Source organism: Anomalospiza imberbis, chromosome 25, assembly GCF_031753505.1.
Source record: "Anomalospiza imberbis isolate Cuckoo-Finch-1a 21T00152 chromosome 25, ASM3175350v1, whole genome shotgun sequence".
NCBI classification, from domain to species: Eukaryota; Metazoa; Chordata; class Aves; order Passeriformes; family Viduidae; genus Anomalospiza; species Anomalospiza imberbis.
In genome coordinates this window covers 1,713,680-1,736,158 of record NC_089705.1, presented here as the reverse complement: position 1 = coordinate 1,736,158, position 22,479 = coordinate 1,713,680, and the positions used below count along the sequence as shown (strand labels likewise).

Here is a 22,479-nt window from a genome sequence, read left to right as displayed (position 1 = left end):
TCTACCCAGGAGGAATTAAGTCTGGTCTTCAGAAATCTCCAAACATCCACCCTGGAAAAATCAGGCTGTCTAAAGCCTCTTAATAGGAGATCCAAAGGCATCCAACACCATCAGTCAGGTTTTAGTGTCTTCCCAGTGAAGCCTATTCCAAACCAGAAGGGTGAGAAAACAGCAGCCAGACTGAGGAGAAACTTGAACAGAAACAGCTGCACTGGAATAGATTGAGCACTTCAGTAAGTGAATATATAATAAATACTAAAACTTATGTATTTATAATATAGAAATACAAGGGTCATTTCAAACTGAGTAAAAAAAAACACACAAAGACCAGCCCAGAACTGAGAGGATGAGAATGGCCTGCACAGGATGCACCCATGGAAACCCCTCTCAGCTGCCTGTAGGGTGGGGTTAGAAGTGGGTGAGCCCCACTGCAGGGACCCCTGGATCTCCCCCACACTTTCCTCCTTTGCCTCAGGAAGAGTCCAGGCAGTTCCAGATCCGTGGGGGTGTCTGGGGGAGCTGCAGCTGAAATTCAGGCTGATCCTCCTGGCTGCAGGAAGCGAGCTGGGACTAAACCCTTCCCAGTCCTGGCTGAGCCCCTTGGCTCTGTTCAGAGCTGTGGGAGATGCTCAGAGGGGGATGAGACACTCCTGAGTTCAGGGGTGAGGTCACGGATTCAGCTTTGGACACGGATTAGAGAAAAGAGAGGAAAACCCGGTGTTCAGACAGCCCCAGTCTGCACAAACCAGGATTTGGTGTCCAACAGCTCCATATGGGGGCACAGTTTGTGTTTCTGTCCTTCAGCATCAGCAGGAATTTTCTAGATCATCCCCAGGGTCACCTGGTGGCCCGAATACTTCATTTAATCTGCTGTGACTGAAGTCACAGCAATGCCACCCCATCGTGCCATTCCCAGCCATCAAACCCCCCCAAAAAAACCTAAAAAAACCCCATCAAAACCCATCATCACAAGGTCCTCATTATCTGGCCAGAGGGGACTGAGCTGGTGTCTGGAGAGCTCACACAGTGCCCCAGTCTCCATCCCAGTATGCCCAGTTTTCTCCATTTAACCCTAAAGAGTTCCAGGGCACATGTTTGTTAGGGGTGGTTCATGTCCCTTCTTAGTTCAGTCCATGTTAAAGTATCAGAAGGAGCAAAAGGAAACAGGAATCCTGATTTTTTTTTTTCTGTTCAGGTTTGTACTGCAGGCTTCCTTCTCTGCCTCCTTCCTGCCTGTCAGTGTGCTGGGAACCACCTGGCCATTTAAAACCTGGAATTGCTCCTTTATCAGCCTTGTACTTGCACTGCCCTTAATTACACCCTCCCATGGAAATGTTTGTGTGTCCCTTCCTCAGCCTCATTAAAGCCATCAGCGCTGCATTAAAACAGACATGTGATTTAATCTGGAATTAGGCATTGCGCTTTATCTGACACTCTGCCAGGCTTCAGCACAGATATTCCCCCACAGCTCCCCGGGACCACATGGAAAACAGGCAGGGAGAGGGGAGAGAGAGGAAAAACAAGTTCATCTCAAGGAACACCAAACCAAAGAGGAAAACAGCAGGAGGTGACAGTGCCATAACCCAGAGAAGGCTCTGCAGATGCCATCTGCCTGCTCTGAGGGCTGCAATAGATTTATGGACATAATTCCTTCAATGTGATCCTGTTTTCCCTGCTCCCGTGCCCATATGATTTGCATCAGAAAGATAAATCAGGCACAGCTTACTCCGTGTGAGGATTTACCCCGGGCACGGGACCTTCCCTGCTGCACAAGGTTTGCTGCAAGCAGAGCTGGGAATAGCCACAGCTGAGGTTTGTGGCAGCTATCTGGGCTTCTCTTCCAGAGCCCTGAGGAATTCCTAATCCCATCCTTAGCAGCAATCTGGGCTTCTCTTCCAGAGCCCTGAGGAATTCCTAATCCCATCCTTAGCAGCAATCTGGGCTTCTCTTCCAGAGCCCTGAGGAATTCCTAATCCCATCCTTAGCAGCAATCTGGGCTTCTCTTCCAGAGCCCTGAGGAATTCCTAATCCCATCCTTAGCAGCAATCTGGGCTTCTCTTCCAGAGCCCTGAGGAATTTCTAATCCCATCCTTAGCAGCTCCCAGCACTGCAGTGCCACGCTCCCCTCGATGCTGGAATGATTGGGAACGCGGGGGTTAATGGTCATCACGAGCCCAGACAGTGATTTAGGGAACAATCCTTTCAAACACACACACAGAAATCAAAATTCAGCTCTCTGATGCAGTTTTGAAAGGTTCTTTGGTGTGTTCTGCTGGCAGATTTGGGGCCAGCACTGCAAACCCTCCTCAGAGCAGGAGGAGCTGGCACATCCTCGGTGGTGCTGCTGCCACCCCCGGCAGCATCAGAGACCTGGCAGCCCCAGAATGGGCCCAAAATCCCTGTCAGGAGGCATAGGAAACACAACAATGGGAAAACACAAACCTGGAGGATGCTTTGTCTCAGCTCCTTCCCTCCAGCTGAAACCCAAACCCGTGAGGCATTCATTCCCTTGCAGCCTGTAGGAGGTTCAGTTCTCGGGATCGGCTGTTAAAAATTCCCGACCATCATTTTTAGCCACAAACACTTCTTTTTTCTTCCCCTCAGTGCTATGAGCCATATCCAAAATCTCCATGTGGCTGGAAACCACAGGATAAACCCTTGGACAGCCAGGGGGGAAGGAAGTTTGGTGCTTGGCAGGCAGGGAGGCAGAGCAGGTTTCTGGGGGACTCATTGCTCATGGCTGGGCTGAATCACCCCTTCCCTCCTTGCTTCCTTTTTCAATTTTTTTTTTTAATTCCACCAGGATTTTACCTTGTCCTGCAAAGGCTTTGCTGATGTGACTTTGCTTGTCACAGCCTGAGCACAGTGGTTACATTTTAATTTTTAAAAATTAAAAAATTAGCCTAAATTCTATGAATTTTCATGATTTGAAGCTTGATTCTGTATCAAAGAACAGCCCCAGAGGCTTTCACAGCAACTGAAGAAGTATTTCCTCGACTGGTTTTGACATTTGATAAAATCCCTTGTTTGCTTTTTGGATTTTGGGTGCACAGGAACAGGAATGGGATATTTGATCCTGTCCTGAGCTGCTGGGTTTGGTTCCCTGGCAAGTGAACTGAGTCAAGCTCCGGAGTTTTTGCCTTTGGTGTCAGATTTTGGGTTTGTTGATGGCACATTTCATCTGTCACCAGGCTGCCCACTCATCTGGCTTGGCTAAATCCTTGGGAAATTCCTGACAGGCTACTCTGGGATTAACTGATCTCATTTCTGCTTTATGTCTCCTGCAAAATTTGCCAGATCAGGGATAAATGTGTAACTCCCACAGTGCCGCTAATTACTGATTGTTAATTGCCTTCCTCACAGCTCCCTGGTACAAGATGACCACTCTGAAGTGGAGTGTGCAGCAGAATTCCTCAGCCTTTCCCATGGAATCCCTGGGACTGAGGGTGACACACACACACACACAGGTGTGTCCTCAAAGCCAGACACTCACCCTGAGATGTCCCTTCACTCGTGCCAAGCTCCAGCAGGGCAAACAGAGGGATTGTTTACAAACCCCACACCAGACAATGTCATTTCCAGGTCTCTAAAAGCATCATCAACCACTCCAGCATCCCAATTTTCCAGACAGGGATATTGCACCCAGACAAACAAGGCACTTCCAGAGCAGCACGACAAAGCTGGGTATGGACCTGGGAGGAGCTGGCACAAAATCTGCTTTTCCCTGGCTGGAATAAAGGATCCTTACAGCCAGAGCCTGCTGATCTCCAGTGAAACTGCAGGGGAGGGTGGGAGCTGGGTGAGCCCCAGCACCAGGGACACCCCACGGGGTGCAGGGGTGACTGTCACCATCAGGGACATCCCACGGGGTGCAGGGGTGACTGTCGCCATCAGGGACACACCCACGGGGTGAAGGGGTGACTGTCACCATTGGGGACACACCCACAGGGTGCAGGGGTGACTGTCACCATCAGGGACACTCCAAGGGGTGCAGAGGTGACTGTCACCATCAGGGACACCCTACAGGGTGACTTTCACCATCAGGGACACTCGAAGGGGTGGAGAGGTGACTGTCACCATTGGGGACACACCCACAGGGTGAAGGGGTGACTGTCACCATCAGGGAGAGACCCATGGGGTGCAGGGGTGACTGTCACCATTGGGGACACCCCATAGGGTGACTGTCACCATCAGGGACACCCCACGGGCTGCAGGGGTGACTGTCACCATCAGGGACAACCCACAGCGCGCAGAGGTGACTGTCACCACTGGGGACAATCCACGGGCTGCAGGGGTGACTGTCACCACTGGGGACACACCACAGGGTGAAGGGGTGACTGTCACCATCACCATGCCCTCAATCAGGATTTCTCTCCTGAAGGATGTCCAGCCTTCCTGACTCCTGTGCCCTTCAGGATGGCTTCCCAAGGGATTCTGACAACCTAAAGTCTGCTCTTGGGGTGCCCAAGGTGGCAGCTCTGCTGTCCCCACTCCTTCTGCACCATGATTGCAGAATCCAGTAAGAAACCCTAACCCAAAAAAACCTCACCAAAACCCCCCTCCAAAAAAAAAAATCCCCCCCCAAAAATCAACAACAAAAAAAAACCCAAAACAAAACAAAACAAAAAACAAAACAAAAAAAAAAAACCCAAACCCCCCAACAAACAAAACACCCAAACCAAGAATTATCACCCAAGTGACACTTTCTGCTTTTTATCCTGTCCCTGGTGGGTCCCCACAGCTCAGACTCTACCTAAGGCAATTTTCCACATTTCTCTGAGTGGGAAACAATAAAGTGGGAGTGCCCCACAGCGCTCTCCTTGTGCCCACAGCTCTGCCAGTACAACTTGGTGGCACTGGGGCTCAGTGGGACATGCCAGCTCCTCTGAACCATGGCCAGGGGTGGCCAAGGCACTGGCCAGAAGCAGATCCATGATTTTCCAGCTTCCCTACAAAATGTGGGCACTGGCAGAGTCCATAATTCACAGGGAAACCCAACAGGAACTGCTGCCTGTAGGACTGCCCTAGGGAGCAGACAGAACACCAGGACAGGGGCAGGGCAGTGCCACCAAATCCAAGGATATCTCTCCTGATGCGATCCCATCACTGTGTTCAGTGTTGATTTGCTTTTTTTTCCCCACTTTGAAATCCAAATGGTGCCAGCAAACCAGAAAAACTGGGAGAGAACCAAGCTCTGGTGAAGGGGGTGGGTGGAGAGGTGAATTTGGGAGGAAAGCACAAAAAAAAAGAATGGTTGCCCTGAAGGAGACAGGAAAAGGTCCAGGCATGGGGTGATGGTCTGGAAGAGGGCATGGCATGGTCAGGATGGGGAGAGGTTTTTTATGGACAGTTATCCTGAGAGCTGCAGAGCGAAGCCAAGGAGTGGAAAATTTCAGCTCATCATGAAAGGAAGATGGACAATGTCCTCAAGGAGGTGTCCCCTGCACAAATGTCAGGATTTAATGAATGTTCAGCCTTTAAAGCATCTCCCTGGACACTGCCTGCAGCCGTAAACCCACCCACAAAGCACTGCCACCTCTGTCACACACAGAACTGCCTCCAGAGGGGTGAAAGCACAGAAACCATCCACCAACCACCCAAATCTGCACAAGGAGCTTTTCCTGGGGTAAAAACACAAGAAGAGAAGGACTTTTAATGGCATTTCTCCATTTTGGTTTGGAGGAGCATTGTGATGGGAGGATCTGTGAGTGCAGGAGCTGCTCCAGAGAAGCTGTGCCTGATCCCTGATCCTGTGCCTGATCCCTCACCCTGTGCCTCATCCCTGATCCTGTGCCTGATCTCTGATTCTGTGCCTGATTCCTCACCCTGGGCCTGATCTCTGATCCTGTTCCTGATCCTGTGCCTGATCCCTCATCCTGATCCCTGATCCCTCACCCTGGGTCTGATCCCTGATCCTATGCCTGATCCCTGATCCTGTGCCTGATCCCTCATCCTGTGCCTGATCCCTGATCCTGATCCCTCACTCTATCCTGATCCCGTTCCTGATTCCTCACCCTGTTCCTGATCCCTGTTCCTGGGCCTGATCCCTGATCCTGTGCCTGATCCATGATCCTGTTCCCTCACCCTGTGCCTGATCCATGATCCTGATCCCTCACTATCCCTGATACCTGATCCTGGGCCTGATTCCTCACCCTGGGCCTGATCTCTTACCCTGTGCCTGATCCCTGATCCTGTGCCTGATTCCTTATCCTGTGTCTGATCCCTCACCCTGTTCCTGATTCCTGATCCCTCTTCCTGATCCCTCACTCTGTACCTGATCCCGTTCCTGATTCCTCACTCTGTGCCTGGTCCCTCACCCTGATCCCTGATCCTGTGCCTGATCCCTCATCCTGTGCCTGATCCCTGATCCTGTTCCTGATCCCTGATCCCCGATTCTGTGTCTGATCCCTGATCCCTCACCCTGTGCCTGATCCCTGATCCTGGAGCTGCCCCTGCAGGGGTGTGGGGTGCCCAGGAGGGACCCTGAGTGCAGAGAACCCAAACAGAGCCAGCAAGGGCTGGGTGTGCATGGAAAGCTGCAAAAGCAGAAAAAAAAAAAAAAAAAAAAAAAAAAAAAAGGCGGCACAAACAGTTCCATGTTCCTCTTGGCAGCGTCATGCCCGCGTGGAGGACTGGTTCAGTTTAGGGCCGTGGCACTTTCTGCTCTAACAGAGGCGGAATTACTGCTCTGCTCATTAGGGCTGCTCCATCCTCTGTGCTGAAATCATTTAATTGTCATATCCATGCTGAAATCATTTAATTGTCATGCAAACCCCATGCACAAAACACAGGCAGCCCCACAGTGCCCCAGACTGCAAACCCTGGCTCAAATGCAATCAGAGAGGGGAGCAGGAGGGAAAAATGGAAGTGCAGAGCAAGGTGAGAGGATTTCAGTGCAACGTGAGCATGCTGTCCCTGCCAGGTGCTCAGCTTCAGCCACCAGAGCATGAAGAAGTGCAGGGTTGCACTGATTGTGTGCACGCACTAATTAGTCCCTGCTGGGCTTCCCCCATTAAATCCAATTTTAGGAGCAGACAGGCAATGCAGGAGTTTCCCCAGCCTCTGTCTGAGGACTAGGCTGAGTGTTCCTGTCCCCAGATGATGCCACACAATGACCAGAGAGCTCCTGCAGAGCCTCAAAACCCAAATTAACCCAAAATCCTGCAGAGCCACAAATCCTAAATCAACCCAAACTCCTGCAGAACCCCAACACCTGAATTAACCCAAACTCCTGCAGAAGCCCAAAACCCAAATTAACCCAAACTCCTGCAGAACCCTAAATCCCAAATTAACCCAAACTCCTGCAGAGCCACAAATCCTAAATCAACCCAAACTCCTGCAGAACCCCAAGTCCCAAATTAACCCAAACTCCTGCAGAAGCCCAAAACCCAAATTAACCCAAACTCCTGCAGAAGCCCAAAACCCAAATTAACCCAAACTCCTGCAGAAGCCCAAACCCCAAATTAACCTAAACTCCCCATCCAGCCCCTGCAGAGCCCCAAATCCCAAATTAACCCAAACTCATACAGAACCCCAAATCCCAAATTAACCCAAACTCCTGCAGAACCCCAACACCTGAAATTAACCCAAACTCCTGCAGAGCCCTAAATCCCAAATTAACCCAAACTCCAACAGCACGGGGGCAGGAGGAGGGAAGAAGAAATGCAGTGAATAGCTGCTGCAGGGCTTGCAATGCCAGGGGCTGATGGTCACTGCCTCCACCCCTGCAGACCCATTTTTGATGGTTTTTGGATGTTTTGAGGATAAATCTAAGCTGCATCACTGCTGATGCAAAATTGTACATTATCAGACTAAGCTGATAATAACTCTGGACTAATGCATTTTTGAAATTAATCATAGCTACACAGAGCTATGATTAATTGCTATGGCAATTAATAGCTATAGCGTCATAGCTATATTTGAAAATATATATTATTATAATATATATTCTATGTTATAAATCAATACATCATATTTTATAATAAGTATATAAAGATATATTATTATTATATAGATTCTATATATTTATATATATTATATTATTATATTTTATTTTATAAATAAATATACTTTATAATAAATCTATATTATAATATATATTCTTAAATAATTTATATAAATTTTATATATTATTATAATATACATTTTATTTTATAATAGCTGCATCATAGCTGTATTTTTGAAATAAATAATTTAGCTACACATCACTGCACCTACACTACACTGTCATAAAACTATCTTATGTGAATGAAACACGCTTCCACATGCCATGAAAGCCCAAGGAACGTACTTTGCTTAAAAATATTCAGATTTAGTACCAGATCTTTAATTTGTGATTGTATTAAATATCTATGTATTGTCCTTATGCTTACAGTGTTCAGCTCGGCCAACACGTACTCTGTTCACTGGTAAGGATAATTTCCCAGTGCAACCCAGTTCCTCCAAACCAGATTTCTTCAACAATTGTCCCAGATTACATTCCCAGCACATTTAATTCCATTTTTTAATGTTTCATTGGGGCGGGTTTTGCCTCCCCAGCAGCAGTCAGACAGGTTGGACCGCGGCAGAAAAGTTCATATTTGTGAGCACTCACCCTCAGCCCTGGGCACTGCTCCAGCAGCTCCCTTGGAAGATCAAACAGGAACAGAGCAAAACACGAGAGGAAAAAAGGAAAAAACAACCAGCGACTCATCCAGCTGATTCATAAAATATTCACAGGGGAAGTCTAGGACAGAAATCCCCACAGATAACCGGCCTCGCTCCCAGTTCTGTGCCCCCCCAGGATGGAATGAGCACCTTCCAGAGGGGTGACATCAATGACTGGGGTGACACGGCCACCCCTGGCTCTCCAGACAGCTCCTCCTGCAGTCCTTGCTCCCGGTGCTTTGCCTGCTGCTGCTTGCTTAATTCCAGGCTGCTCTTGTCCCTCTGCCACTCATCCTGCCTCTGACTCCTGGTCTTACTCCAGGGCTTTATTCTCAGCACTCTGACCTCCCTGCAGGGTCTCACTTCAGGGTCTCTGTGGCACTTGTTACCCTAAGAGATCCTAAATTTCCTGAATAATTTGTTCTGGATTGAGGTCTGTTACAGAAACAAATCCACAGGAGGTCCCAGAGCTGCTCCAGGGCTGGTTCCCCTCAGGAGCCAAGCTGGGAGAGCTGGGGGTGCTCCCCTGGAGAGGAGAAGGCTCCAGGGAGAGCTCAGAGCCCCTCCAGGGCCTGAAGGGGCTCCAGGATAGCTGGAGAGGGACTGGCGACAAGGCCTGCAGGGACAGGACCCAGGGAATGGTCTTTAAGCTGATAGAGAATGGATTTAGATGGGATACTGGGGAGGAATTCCTCTCTGAGGGTGGTGGGCTGGAATTCCCAGAGCAGCTGTGGCTGCCCCTGGATCCCTGGCAGAGCCCAAGGCCAGGCTGGACACTGGGGCTTGGAGCACCTGGGACAGTGGGAGGTGTCCCTGCCATGGCACTGGTGGCACTGGGTGGGATTTTAGTTCCCTTCCAACCCACACCATTCCATGATTCCATAATATTAAGTGATGCGATATTTCCAAATTTCTATTATTTTTTTTAACATCAACAAATGCATTTTATCATGAAATGCCTGGAAGGGGAAATGAGGAGCCTTTTGGCACTCACTGGAGTGGGTGAGACATGAACTGCAGTCAGAGCTACAGAACATGGCATTGGAATAGAATTTATTTGAATCTGAGCTTATTTTAATAAAATTAGGGACTTGAAGACCCTTCCCCTGACCAACTGTCCCTGCTCACTGGTGCTGGTGGCCATGGATTCTCCAGGATCCTTGTGTTTCCTCACTGTCTGGCCAGGGATCCCCTTAAATACCCTAAGTACTCGGGAATTTCCAGCCCTAATTTGTGTCCAATTTGTAAAGTATTTCCTATGACCCAAAAGATTTCCCTGGTGCCGCTGCCTCACTCAAGCAAACTTCAAAAGCTGCAATTCCTTTCTCCCAGGGGAGTAATCCAGGGATTTGTGGTCACTTCCAGTTTCCCCTCACCCTCAGCCAGCTCCAGCAATGCTGACCCTGTTGTTATTAAGGGATGGAATAGGAAACACTGATTTTTCTGTACAAATGAGCCACAAAACTGGCTCAGACCAGACCCCTCCTCTGGGCTCTGTCTGCTTTGTCACATCCTTTTGTTTCCCTCCTGTCCCACGGGGTCTCAGCTCCTCTTCCTGGAAGTTTTGCTGGAAAATTTGGCCGGGATACTCTGGCAGTGACCTCCTGCCTCTCCCCTCCCACTGCTCCCTCAGCTCTGGGAGCTCCACAGGAGCTCATTTAGAGACGATGAAAGGAAAGAAAACTTCCTCTCCACAGCACAGGCTGGAGAAGCTCTCCTTGGGGATTGTCCCTCTCTGAGAAGGGGCTGAACCCACCCTGGAGGGGCCCAGGGCTTGGCAAGAGGTGCTGGTCAGGATCTGTGTTTATCCCCAGCATTTGTTCCATAGCAACAGAGACCCAAACATTTCCCCTTCCAGCAGCTCCGGCCCCGCAGGGAATGTAGGATTTCTCCTTCTCCACCAGTGCCAGGAACACCCATCCATGGCCTGAACATCCCAAACCCTGCCTGTTATTCCCAATACCCCAATCCCCATCCGAGGGCCGGCCCCGTGACACTCTGCAATAACAGGAAGAGCCTGGATTTCAGAGGATTTGGGATGTGAACTTGGCATCCTGCACATGATGGAACAACTCCCTCAACACACACTGGATTCCCAAACACCTTCACCAGCCAGCCCGGACAACCCCGCTGCCAGTGCCAGGAGAAGCTCCAGGAAATGTTCCAGGAGAAGCTCCAGCAGAACCTGGTGGGGAGCAGCAGGATGATTTTCCAGGAGAAATGGCCCCCTTTGGGATCTCAAGCCCTTCCCAGGGTGGGACTGGCAGCAGCGGCCAAGCCCTCTGAGGTTTCTGGGGCTGTGCAATTCCCGAGGTGCTAGAGCACATCCCTGTCCTCACTGGCACCATCCTGGGAGTTTCCCCACCAGCTGATCCTTCTGGGATCCATCCTTGGCTCTGCTGGAATTCAGAGGGGAATCAAATGGTTCCATGGGTTCTGACACCTCCCCAGGCAAGGCCCAGTTTCCCAGGGAAAGCTCCTAATACGTAATTATGATAATTTATAATGATAGGCTGGGCTTATTTCCACAGTACAGGAGCCAAACAACCTCTGGCTCCATTGAACCATGGCAAACAAAACCAAGCCCAGCTGCCCCATCCCTCTTTTCCTTAGGTAACAAAACTCTACAACAGCGCAGGAGAGACAACCTGAGAACCAGCAGCAACAAAAATCCTCAGAAAGTACCAAAAAAATATCAATTTCTGCTCTGTTCTTGCCCTCATCACCACTGGGCATTGATGGCTGATGAATTTCTGATCTCCAGATATAAATACCACTGACAGAATTCCCAAAGCCACTCAGGTTATTACAAGCCCTCGACACCCCAGAGGATCTGATGGATTGGGCTGGGATTATCACCTCCGAGCAGCCCATCCCATCAGCCTTCCTCCTGCTCCCAGCACCCGGGGCTGTAATTATTAATGAAATTCTGAACCTTGCTCTGGTGGAGACAGAAATGCTCTGAGCCTCAGACACAGCCCAGGCCCTTCCCCATCCCTCAGACTGGATCCAAGGCAAACCAATTTGTAGGAACTGATTCAATTATTTCTCATTTCCTGGCTCCTGTCAGAGGCAGGCGAGGAAATGAGGCCTGATCCCAGGGAGGCCTGAGATACCATCGGTCCCTCTGGACAGCAGGAGCTGGAGGATAGAAAGTTTTGTCCTACAAAATTCCAGATCAGTTCCAGACACGTGAGAGATTCCAGGTGAGCTGGGGTGGCTTTGCCCCTCAGGCTCTCACCTGGACTAAGGGAATGGGGGGGTTAAGCCCTACTCATCTTCACTGGTACAGAGGAAGTGTCGGGAGTCCAGAACATCCCTTTGGCTGCTCTGAATGTCTCAAGACCCTGGCAGGGGGCTCAGGGCCCTTGGCAACAAGTCAAAAACACCTGTGACTTCGATTTTAGCCCATGGGAGAGGCTGCCAACCTTATATGAAGAATTACAAGCCAAAAGGGCTCGAGTAGTGTAATAAGGGAATTGACACAGGGTGAAAAAGTAGAATTTTGGGGTTTTTAATGTAATTCAGGGGTACAAGATGGAGGAATCTGGGCGTGCCCTAGCCTTTTCTTCCTTCTTCTTGTCCTCCATGTCTCGGTGTGATGGTGACACTTTTCTATTGGTCTAGGATAGGGACACACTGTCCAACATAGATTTTAGGTATTGGTACGGGAACTGTGAACATGGTACACGTAATTTTGGGTATATAATGGGGGAGACACCCGGGGCTCAGGGCAGACTGCCATGGCTTCTGTACTAGGTGGACCTCGGCAGGTCAGAAAGAAACTATTTTAGATAAGAAGAAACAAACAACCTTGAAAACTCAGCTTCACGCCTTCCAGACTTTTTCTTTGGCTGCCGGGCTAAGGAAAAAGGACTTTCACACTGCTGGGGTCTTGCCAACCCGACCCCGACAAGGAAGGACCTTGGAACACCTGGAAGGAGGCCCTAAATCATCAATCCTGCTGAACCCATGAGCACCAGGATGGTCTTTTAGTGCTCCTACAGTCACAATGCGGGTCTCAATCCAGGCCTGGACACAGAGGCTGCGGGCAGGGCTGGGCACAAGCTGGGCTCCCCCATCCCACAGGAATCTTTTCCTGAATTCCTGCCAGGCTGGCACCACGCTCCCCACCCCAAGAGCCTCTGGGCGACTCTTCCCAATCTGGCCAGAATCCTGCATCCCTAAAGACCATCCCCCATTAGCCGTGGGGTCTCCAGCCACGTTCCACCCCCACCAGGCTTTCAGGAAGGAAGGTGCTGGAACCCTGGGAATTTGAGTCTTTCTGTGCTGCCAGGCACTGACCCCCAGGAGAACTCTGCATTGACCCGAGGCCGTGGAGAAGGTTCCAAAATGGAATGGCAGAACTGGGATTATAAGTATATTGTTTCAATAAAAGTGTGTAATATCACATAGTAAAAACCTTAAAGTTTTAGAATATAGTAATCTATGTGAAACAAAAGTTTTAGAGCAGAAACTAATCCTTCTTCACCTTCTTCATAAGTTTAAGTGGTATTGTATAATTAGATGGAAAGGTCCACATTATGAAGCACAAGTAGTTAGCTACTAAGTTCAAAATAAAAATAATTTAAGTGTCATTTCTTAATTAGACAGTTCATCCTTAAAAACCCTTATTAAAAAAATACAACTCCACTTTTAATTTATTATAAAAATACTACATAACTCACAGTTTTACCAACTGATAATATATATTTATATTATATATTATTATATTGTTATATAATATAATATATTATATATTATGTAATATAACTATATAATAATCTATAACATAGATAAAAATGAATAAACATCTAGGTCCAACCAAAAAATAACATCTTGCACATTTAATCCCAACCCTAAAAAAAATTATAATTATAATGAAGATAATAATAATTGTACTAAAATATAATAAATTAGAATATTAAACGTAAATTAAAATAAAATTTAAATTTAATTGTTAATTTTAGAAATAATTATTATTTAATAATTTATTTCTTATGTAATTATTTATTTATTTTTAATTATTAGATTTTATTATTAAATAAATGAAATTTAAATTAATTTAAAAGCCAAAAACTCCACACAGCAGGGATGCAAACACACCAGGCAGCACAGAATTCTCTCCCAGGAATGCAGAGCTGCTGGGAGGAGGAGGAGGAGGAAGAGGAGGAGGAGGAGGAGGAGAGCAGCTCCCAGGGCAGCGATGGAAAATGCCCCGCTCCGGCCGCCTCCCCTGTGAGCTGAAATGTTCCCTGCTTGGAAAGTTTCCCGTGGAAAGCTCGCAGAGGGAACACACAGCGAGCAGTGCACGCCTGTGTTTGTGCAGGAGGGTTTGGAGGAGGGGCACAGCGTGCAAACAGGATGAAAAATAAATATTAAATAAAGAAAAAAATAAATATGAAAGTCCCCCACGAGGCTGCTGATGGCACTGAGGGGTTGTCCTGGGAACTTCTGCGTCCGTGCTGCCTGGGAGCTGTCCCAGCAGTTTTTTGGGATTGCAGCTCAGTTCCAGGGGTTGCATCCCTGCTGCCTCAGCTTCCCTTGCTGGGGCAGAATGGAGCTGGCAGCCAGAATAACCCCCAGGAATGGGCAGATCCTGGTCCCCCCTTCAAGGTGAGTGGCCACCTGGATGTGAGTTTGGGCAAGTTTGGCTTGCAGAGAAAACTCAGAGTAACAGGAAGAGAGGAAAGAGCCTCAAGTTGTGCAGGTTGGATATTAGGAGTAAATTCTTCATGGAAAGAGGGGGAACATCTGCCCCGGGCAGTGGTGGAGTCCCCTGTCCCCTAAAAGCCACCAGTGGTGGCCTTGGCAGTGCCAGGTGGACTCAATGAGCTCAGAGGGATTTTCCAACCTGACATTTCTGTGATTCTGCAATCAGGGGAGTAAAGGCCATTCCCCCTGGATTTCAGGAAACCCCCTCCTGCATGAACACTTCAAGATATTCCCCTTAAAAAGAAAGAAACTGGGACATCTCCCAGCTCCCTGCCCCAAACGCTTGCTCTCTATTTCGTGTGTGCAGGGGAGTCTGTCAGATGTGCCAGGATCCCATGGTCAGTTCTGCTGGGATTCAAACAGACCCATTTTTAGCTCCACAAAGTTACAAAACCAGCATCCTTGGCTAACCTAAAATTGCAGCACCTCTCTCAAGGCAGGGAGGGACACACAGGTGGCCCCTCAATGTCCCCATTTGGGACAGGTGGCTTTGATTCAGACCAACACGGAGCTGCCAACAACCAGCAGCTCCTGGGGTCACCAACCCAGCTGGGAATTCCCTGCATGGAGCCAGAGGGACTTGGAGCCATCTGATCCCAGGCACAGCTCACAGAGCCCTGCTCCAGGGGTGACCTCAGCTGCTGGAGGCCCTGGTGGCTCTGGTGACACGAGTCACCCTCCCTCAGGGAAGGCAGGAAGGCCATGCAGACAAAAATATGCAAAAATAAGCGGCTGCTGTTCCTGCTGCCGCGTCCTGTGCTCTCCAGCACTTCTGGCAGGGCGGGAGTGGGAGGACCAGGGGCTCCTGAAGGAGTTGGGGCAGAGTTAGGAGCCGTTTTAGGCTGATGCTCTTCACTGAAAGGAATAAAACCTCCTCGGGCTTTAGCAGACACAGCCAAGGACATTTCATGCTGGGATTCCCTGGAGAGTTGGGCTGCCAACAGCACCAGGGCCAGGAATTCTCTCCTGGAGAAGCCCAGCTGCAGATCCAGCACCCACAGAACCTCCCAGAGATCAGGAATTCTCTGCTGGGAAAGCCCAGCTGCAGATCCAACACCCACAGAACCTCCCAGAGCTTGGGAATTCTCTCCTGGAGAAGCCCGGCTGCAGATCCAACACTCACAGAACCACACAGATCTTGGGAATTCTCTCCTGGAGAAGCCCAGCTCAACAAATTTAGCTCAAGGTCCAACAGGTAAGGAGCTGAATTCATAATAAATTATTGTAATTAGGAATACTCTGCAGCCAGACTGGCAGGGGGCAGCTCCTAATCTCCCAGCCTGGGTCAATAATTCTCCTTTATTTGTAACCCTCTGCTCTCACACACACCTCACTGTAATTCTCAATATTGAGGGGAAAAGGAAAATACCCACAAACCAACAACAGAGCCAAGGAAAAAAAAAACATCATCCCCTGTACATTGTGCACATCAAAATACACAGTGCTTGGCCTTAGTGAATTCCTGGGAAAGAAAAAAACCTGCTCAGCCTCCAGCCTGAGCTCCCCAAGGCTCCTTCATCTGCTGGATTTCTCCACTTCACCCCACCTGGGAGCTCCCCAGTGACCAACACCAATCCCAGCTCTCCTACCCCACAGCAGTTCTCCTGCCAAGCACAGGGCTGTGGTTTTAGGTCCTTGCTGGGTTCTTATTCAAAAAAATGTCCTATTTTATCAGTCCCAGGTGGCTGGTACACCCCAGGCCAAGGCTCTGCAGATAACCCCACACTTGGAACGGCTCCTGGGGTTTTGTGAGGGGACTGAGCCACTCACGAGAGCCCTGTGAGCGCTCAGGTTCTTGCAGCCTTCAAACCACTATAATTCTGCCATCAAATAGTTTGTTTAAATAAGAATGTCAAGACACCCACAGATGTTGAAAAGCACTGATTTAAGTGCTGATCTGAAACATATGGGAGAAGAATTTGAGCTCTGAAAGCATCGCTACTGTGCTGCTTCCACAAAAGCAGCCACACAAACCAGGTTGGTCTGGGGTCTACGAGGAGCCAGAGCACCCAAAACCAAGAAAAATGTATAAAATTTGGCTACATCCATCTGATTATTCCCTTAGATCAAATACACCATGTTAGGAACAGAGACAAGGGCACCCAAGCATTCAGAAACACCTGAATTTCCAAAAACCCAGAAGCTAGGTGAGCATCCCCAGGAGAGTTTGCCAAGACTGCCCCTAATCTGCCCCTCTTCCCATTTAGAAACCTTGGAATTCTTCAGTCATATCTCAACAGCAGCAAGAGCAGCTTATCATCTTATTAGGTCACATTTTCTTTTTTTCTTTTTGAGGCTCTACACAGCAAGAAAACCTCGGTTCCAGCTGGGCTGGATTCATATTTTCAACACAAACACAGGAATTCCTCCCTAAAGAGGGAGCCTGCACCCCCTCGGTTCTGTGGGACTCCCTGAGCAGCAGCAGCTCCTGCAGGGCTGGGAAATGCCTTTAAACATCTGCAGTGAGAGATCACAGCTCTCCCACTGCTCCAGCCTGGAGAAACCAGGTTGGGCTGGTGGTTGATCCCAAAATCTGGGACTGAGGCTGGCTGCAGGTTTGGGGGGAATCTGCCTGAAGCTCATCCCTGGGGAGCTCCTCCTCAATAAAAGGACTGAAACTAAGAAGTACGTAGAAAAGCTTCACCATTAAATAATAAAAAAAAAAAAAAAACCACACACAAAAAAAGAAAAAACCCAGAACCAAACAAAACCAAAACAAAACAAAAAAACAACCAAAAAAACAAAACAAACTGAAAAAAAACCTGAATAATTTTTAAATAGTGAAAAGCAATTTAGGATATTTAAAAAAAAAAAAAATTATCTGCAGTCCTGCCTCCAAGTTGGATCCTTGCCTCCAGCTATTCCCTGGATTTCTGGAGCAGCAGCAGCCTCTGCCCAGCTCCCTCTGCCCCTGTTGGTCTTCACTCCATGTGCTCCTGGCACATCCCAGAGCCTCTGGAACATCTCCGAGGCCAGCAGTATCCCAGGAGAACCAGTGATCCTTCCTTCCTTCCTGGAGTCCATCCTTCTTTGTTTCCTTCCTTCGTTTTCCTCCTTCCCTTCTCTTTCCTTCCTTCCTTCCTTCCTTCCTCTCCTTCCCTTCCCTGGAACTTTCCTTTCCATTCCTGGAACTTCCCTTCCCCTCCTTCCTTCTATCCAGCACCTCCCTGGGCTGGGCAGCCCAAGGGTGAAATCCTCAACCTCCAGAGCTCCAGTTCCACAAGGACAGAGCTCACAGCTGCTTCCCTTCTCCCCTTCCAGCTACAAACTGGGAGCAATTGGAAGATCCTACTGTCCCAGTACTCCCAGTGCCACTGCTGGGTTCTGTCCCAGTCCCCACAGCAGGGTGGGTTGTGTGCTCCCTGCCAAACTCTGCAGAACAGGAAAACTTCTCCAGAAGTGAAATCTTGAACTAGGATGGGGGACGGCCATGACATTCACATTCTCTGGACAGAGAGACATCATTCTGTCTCGCAGAAGAAGCACAGAGAAGAAGAGAAAACAATCTTTATCTCTGCTCCTGTGTTTTCCCCATGTGGAATGTGGTGTGGAGATTGTTCACCCGGGGTGACTGCTGGGTTGGATTCTGGTGAAGGTTGTTTGGGGTCAGTGACCAATGGCACCCAGCTGTGTTGGGCTCTCAGCAGAGTCACGAGTTTGAGTTAGTTAGGTAAGAAGTAAGTATGTAGAATAGCATAGTATCTCTTTAAATAGTATATTAATGTAATATAGTATAGTTTTAATAAAGCTATCCTTCAGCCTTCTGATCTGGAGCCACACATCAGCATTTCTTCCCTGAGTCGGGGTCCACTGCATTTTTTACTATAGATGGCTTTATTCCCACTCTCAGGAGTCCCTCTCTAGGTGGACCCCTGGTCAGTGGATGAATTTTATAGGAAACACACACCCAAATTCATTTTTAAAAACATAATTTTGCCACATTTTGCTCTCAGACCTTTATCATTTCCATCATTCCCAAAAATTCCACATCCCATCTGCCATCCCCAGGACTCTCTGGTAGTCGATACTAAACAGAACTGAAAACCAACTACATTGGGAATATTAAAAGAAAAAAAAACAACAAAACAAAAGCCAACAAAAACAACGACAACAACAAAAATCAAAATCCCAAAAACCAAACAAACAAAAAGAAACCACACACACAAAAAAAACCCCAAACTCAAAACTAAAAAGACACCAAACAGGAATCAAATCAACATCAGCCTTGCACAGAGAGCTGTCTCCTCAAAACAATGCCTTCATCATTAGAAAGTGACAGAAAAGGCAGTCCCAGAAGGCAGCTCAGAATGACATTCTCAGAGTCATCCTCCTGCCCTGTTCCCAGGGGAGCACGGATGGAGTGTCAGGTGCTGGGCCTGGCTCTGTCTGTTTGCACATCAGGTTCCTAACGGATTGGAATCCACCAAAGGCCTCCCAGAAATCCCATCCTGTGGGAAATGAATTTGTAGAAAACTGAACGTTTTAAAAAAATAAATGTTTTTAAAACGCCTCTCAGTTGCCCCATCTTTGGGTCAGAAAAGGGATTAATCCACACCATCCATGCCCAGGAGAGGCTGCCTGGCTGTTCAGATGTTAAGAACTGCCTAAACCTGAGTCACTCTGATAAAAAAACTTTGCCTGCTCTGATTTTGCATGGATGAAGTGCAAACCCCGGAGGCTGGAGCTCTGCCAGCAGCCCATGAATGCTCTGCTCACAGGCACAGCTCATTATTGCAGACATTTGGCCCCTGTCACCCCGTGGCTCCGAGTCAGGTGTTGTGTCATGCCTGGGAATCCGGGATGAGGAAGGACAGCCTAGGTGATCAGGGATTTGCTGCAGGACTTCACACAAATTCTCCTACATTTTCATTTTCAACCCCCTGACAAAGGAAAGTGTCTAAAACTGCAGGGAAATATTGATTCCTAGGGAAATATTGATTCCTAGGGAAATTTTGATTCCTAGGGAACTGAGGGCAGGTGCCCCTCTGGAAATGCAAACAAAAAAAACACCAGGATTGTTTTAAGCTGGTACCTGCATTCAGCCATTCCTGGGAGTTTGGCATTTCCCCATCCCAAGGTCAGCTCTGACCCTCAGCCTCTCTTCTCGCCTCTTCTGGCAGCAACTTGAGCCATTTTTCTCTCACTTCTGAGCCATTTTCCTCTCCGTTCTATTCCCCCCTGTTTGTTGTGAGAGCTCAGAGCTTCCAGCCTGTCCCTCACCTGCTGGATAATTGCAGATCTTCCCTTCTGACCAATTTCTGCCTCTCTCCATCCCTGTCCAGCAGCCAAAATTGTCTGTCTCATCAAATCCTGCTCTTTTCCACCCAAATCCCCTCACCTGTGGGACCAAGGCTCTGTGAAATGCTCCTGTCTGTTCTTCAGCTGCTCTTGGACAGCTGAATTTGCTCACATTTGCTCCCAGCTCACGACATTTCCTCCCTGCCCAGAGCCCTGCAGACCTGGAACACCCACAGGCACTTCCCAGCCTGAATGTTCTCTGTTCATTTTGGTTTCTAATTCACTTATATTGAAACTAAATTCATTTGGTTTATATTTTGTATTTTAAATTGGTATAAAAATCATGTTATAACAGAAGTTCCAGACTCTACCCCAAGTTGCCCTTCTCCCCCTCCCAGACCCCAAAAACCTCAGCCTCACTATAGGGAATGACCCTGGGTTGTGCACTCAAGGTTTCATAGCAAACCCCCAACCCCAAAATGAGATGAAATTACACAAAAGTTCAGGACAGAGGCGGCACCTCGAGTGCTGTGTCCAGTTCTGGCCCCTCAGTTTGGGAAGGATGTTGAGATGCTCCAGCGCATCCAGAGGAGGCAACGAGGCTGGAGAGGGGCTGGGAACACAAACCCTGTGAGGAACGGCTGAGGGAGCTGGGGGTGCTCAGCCTGGAGAAAAGGAGACTCAGGGGTGACCTCAGCACTCTCTGCAGCTCCTGAAAGGTGGCTGTGGCCAGGTGGGGTTGGGCTCGTTCTCCAGGAACTGACAGAACCAGAGGACACAGCCTCAGCTGCCCCAAGGGAAATACAGGTTGGGTATCAGGAAAAAGTTTTTCATGGCAAGAGTGATAAAGTTCTGGAATGGCTGCCCAGGGAGGTGGTGGAGTCACCATTCCTGGGTGTGTTTGAAACAAGCCTGGATGTGGCACTGGGTGCCAGGGTTGAGTTGAGGTGCTGGGGCTGGGCTGGACTCGATGGTCTGGAAGGTCTTTTCCAACCCAGTGATTCTGTGAATTCTGTGAATTCCATGAAAGCTTCAGACTTGGGAATGGTCTAACCAGCCCCAAGGAGAGCCGGGAAGTCTAAAATTGCAACACCACACCTGCCATCCTTGATTTTGCCCCCATTTTTGCCAAGGAATGATTGAGACAGGGTGGGCTGCAGGGCCACAAGTCTCTGGCAAGGCATGGAGGAGATTCCCCAAGCAGGGCAGTGCTCCCTTTCTCCCTGTTTGCTCCCTGAATTCACCTTTGCCCTGCAGAAGAAAGGGAAATCCTGCTTTGTCCTCCCCAGGCACCCATTGTGTGCCGACCTCAGAGCAGGAGCTGCTCCTCTTTACCCACCTGCCCTGATCTTGCATCTACCAGGTCTTACAAGCAAAGAAATTGCTTGGAAAAATGCAATAATGAGTAGATTTTAATTCCTTTAGTGCTCAGTGTGGCACTACGGCACCCTTCACTCCCCACAGGTGACACATGTCCCAGCCAGGTACCCCAGGCTGCCTGTGAGAGGCAGTAGAGTAATTTTCCTGCTTGATCCCATTTATTAAGTCTTGATTGGAGCTTAGAACAAACAGGAATTCTTGTCAGAGAGAAAATAAAACCCGTGGTGAGTGGAGTAAGATGCTGGGAAAACCCCTGGGGATACTGGGCTCACAGGAAGAGCATCCTCCTCTTCCTCCTCCTCCCCCCCGCACCAGGGACCACGGGGGCATCCCAGGGCTTAGATGCTCACAGGGTTCTTAGGGGGAAGGAAATCCGTGCAGAAACTTGTGAGAATCCCACACGAGGTCAGGCAGGAAGCTGCAGACAACATTTTTGAATAATTGGCTGTGGGAAATGAGCACCCATGAGGACGGGTCAGGGAACGGGGCTGGCTGCACCGGCAGAAAGAACTGGGGAAAAATAATGAAGGAAACCAGACAACAACCTGGGCTAAATCACAGAATCACAGAATAACGAGGTTGGAAGAGACCTCTAAGATCATCAAGTCCAACCTGTGCCCTAACACCTCAACTAGACTATAGCACCAAGTGCCATGTCCAGTCTTTTTCTAAACACATCCAGAGATGGGGATTCCACCACCTCCCTGGGAAGACAATTCCAGTGCTTTATTATTCTTTCAGTGAATATTTTTTTTCCTAATATCCAACCTGTACCTTCCCTGATGTAGCTTGAGACTGTGTCCTCCTGTTCTGTCAGTGCTGCCCGGTGGAAGAGACCGACCCCACCTGTCCACAGCCTCCCTTCAGGGAGTTGTGGAGAGCAATGAGGTCACCTCTGAGCCTCCTCTTCTCCAGGCTGAACAACCCCAGTTCCTTCAAACGTTCCTCACAGGGCTTGTGTTCCAAGCCCCTCTCCAGCCTCATTGCCCTCCTCTGGACACGCTCAAGCATCTCAATCCTTCTGAGTTTGTTGGATTTCCTGGGAAAAGAGGAGTAAACTGCAGAATGAACCCACTTTGCAGAGTGAGGTGTCCAGGCCAGGAAACATCACCAGTTCCCAGCGAGGAATATTCCGATATTTTAAAGCTGAGGAGTTTGTGCGTCCCCTCACACACCAGGGAACGGGAGGATGGAGAGGAGGAGGGTTTTATCCAAGAGTCCTGGGGAGTCAGGAGCCCCAGCCCCAGTTCCAGCACTCCAGGAGCTGCTGCAGAGGCCGGGGAACAGCTTGTGCAGGAACGCCGGGCACAAACCCAGCAGCTGTGCCAGGAGAGGCACGGGGGGACATCCTGAAATCCCAAAGCCTGGCCAGGCCCCTGCACCCAAAGCAGGAACAGCCAAGCCTGGAAAATCCTTTCTCATCCAGCCAAGGGCTGGGATGGAGCTGGGAAGGCGGACTGTGCTTATGTGTCGCACTACGACACGAAATAACTCACATAT

At 48.9% G+C, this 22,479-nt stretch overlaps 1 protein-coding gene and 1 long non-coding RNA gene across 10 annotated transcripts in view; one reads left to right on the top strand and one right to left on the bottom strand.

Moving 5' to 3' along the window:
• LOC137462409 (uncharacterized) overlaps positions 1-22,479 on the top strand; it is a 405,163-nt gene that overhangs the window by 1,682 nt on the left and 381,002 nt on the right. The window lies entirely within an intron of this gene.
• HIVEP3 (HIVEP zinc finger 3) overlaps positions 1-22,479 on the bottom strand; it is a 253,756-nt gene that overhangs the window by 22,391 nt on the left and 208,886 nt on the right. The gene's annotated exons all lie outside the window — the stretch shown is intronic.